This window comes from Hippoglossus stenolepis, chromosome 2 (assembly GCF_022539355.2).
Source record: "Hippoglossus stenolepis isolate QCI-W04-F060 chromosome 2, HSTE1.2, whole genome shotgun sequence".
In the NCBI taxonomy this organism is placed as follows: domain Eukaryota; kingdom Metazoa; phylum Chordata; class Actinopteri; order Pleuronectiformes; family Pleuronectidae; genus Hippoglossus; species Hippoglossus stenolepis.
Window position 1 is genome coordinate 31,991,710 of NC_061484.1, and position 2,234 is coordinate 31,993,943.

Consider the following 2,234-nt stretch of genomic DNA (forward strand, 5'->3'; position numbering starts at 1 on the left):
GCTTGAGAGCAGGCGCTGCGCTGCCTTGCAGCGGTCTTCCACACAGCCAGCAGTGTGGAAGACTTCCGCAGTGTTCAGCGCTACTGTACGCCGGGTTACAGTAGTTCCGCCGGGTTACAGTAGTTACGCCGGGGTACACCGGACGCGGAAGCGCAGCTGCGAGGCAGCGCAGCGCCGTTCTCAAGCGCGCAGCCGCCTGGCTGTTCACACGGGACGTGCATTTCTCCGCTGGTCAGCCCCATAGACTGTATATATAAGGTCAGCCCGCGATTCTGCTTTCTCTGCTTGTTGTTGTACCCGTTGAATGTCGGGGTTCGGGGGTAAATTATGGTCTTCATAGCCCCCCCCCACCCCTCTCTTTCTCTCTCTGTCTGCTTGTGTGCTTGTAGTGGATGGGCAGAGGGGGACATTTAATTATGTGATTGGGAAAATTAAAACTCCAGGACAACAAGGGGAATACAAAGTATGGGATGCATATTTGATAATTTATATCATATAAAATATGTAATTTATATCGTTTAAAATCATGGGGGGAGAGGGGGGAGGGGGGAGCTGGCTCATTAGCATTTAAAGGAACAGGCACTCAAAACAGGTCACTCTGTGGAGGGCTGTTTTATACAGGGTAAAAAGGGTGCTGTTTGAAATGATCCTTGTGGTATTTTGACCAAAGTATGTTACAGACATTTCATTAAGACCCCAAGGAACCATATCAACTTGTGGTAAAATGGGCATGCTATGTCCCCTTTAAAATGAAAACCTGCTGATTGGTGATTCACCAGAGAAAATACATGGAGTTAGTTTTATAAATGTATAAGTTTATCTTCTGATTCTCTGATGTGCTCTGTGTTACAGTGGTAGAGAGTGAGAATGGCTGGGGTGTGAGTTACACTTCTACTGAGATCTGTGCCATCAGAGGATCAACAGTGGACATTAACTGTACCTACACATACCCATCCAGGTGGAATTACCTTGATACTACAGTTCAGAAAACTTTCTGGTTCATTAAAGTGAGTAATGGGATTCACGTTGATCTAAGGACTGATCCGGAGTATTCAGGTCGTGTGGAGTATCTTTGTGAAAACAACAAGTGCACTCTGAGAATCTCTAACCTGAGAGAGAGCGACTCAGCTGTGTACAAGTTCAGGTTCACAACAAACCAACCTACTGGGAGTTTAACTGGTTCAGCTGGAGTCACTCTGAATGTCACAGGTAACATTTTCATTAGAGTCAGTTTGAAATGTTAGTGTGTATGTTGAAATAAAATAACATGTTTGTTCACAGACCCTCAGCTCCAGGTACATGTGAGGAGATCAACAGCCAATCCATATTCTACCTGGACAGAGCTGACCTGTCACAGCAGGTGTCAGCTCCCTGATCATCTTTCCTACGTTTGGTACAATAACAATGAACTTGTTGGACGAAAAAAATACTTTCACCTCCAACACTTTAATGCTGAAGACAGCTATCACTGTGCTATAGAAGGACATCGTTTCCCTTCTCCTACATTGTGTGAGTTTACGCCTCCTCATGAAGCTACAATAATGTGGAAATAATTTAAATTTAAACTTTAATAAATAAAACAGACAGTGTTTTGATTGTATTCTCATCCTGTGTGTTAATATAAACTATCCTTCAGATGCTCCAAAGGTTCCCTCTGTGTCAGTGAGTCCCTCTGGTGAGATCATGGAGGGCAGCTCAGTGACTCTGACCTGCAGCAGTGATGCTAACCCAGCAGCTAATTACACCTGGTACAAGGAGGACGAGGACTCACCAAAAGCATCAGGACAAATCTTCACCATCACTAATATCACAGCTGAACATGGTGGAAATTATCAGTGTGAGGCCCAGAACACACAAGGACGTAGTAAGGCCACCTTACATCTGACTGTTGGAGCAGGTGATTTTAGCACTCTGACTTTTACAGCCTACCCCCCCCCCCCCTCCTTTTCATTGCACCAGAACCTTAAACCATCAATACTCAGGATTTCCAGATGTGTCACAGCTGTATATCAAGCCCATCATATTGCACATGAACGATACTGACTGACCAACAGCATCACCTGGCAAACTGACTATTGAGGTCGTCAGCTGAGAATCATGAAGCACCTGACACAAAAACTAGGTCAACAATTTTATTGCTAATAATTTTTCTGTACAATTAAAGTATAGTAAGTGAAGATATATTGAATCTGTCACATTCTTTGTCCTTTACATTTTAAATGTGCAGATATGGG

At 44.1% G+C, this 2,234-nt stretch overlaps 1 protein-coding gene across 1 annotated transcript in view; it reads left to right on the forward strand.

Annotated features, from left to right (window-relative positions):
* The window catches only part of LOC118117875 (B-cell receptor CD22-like), a 620,655-nt gene that overhangs the window by 503,514 nt on the left and 114,907 nt on the right, over nucleotides 1-2,234 (forward strand). The gene's annotated exons all lie outside the window — the stretch shown is intronic.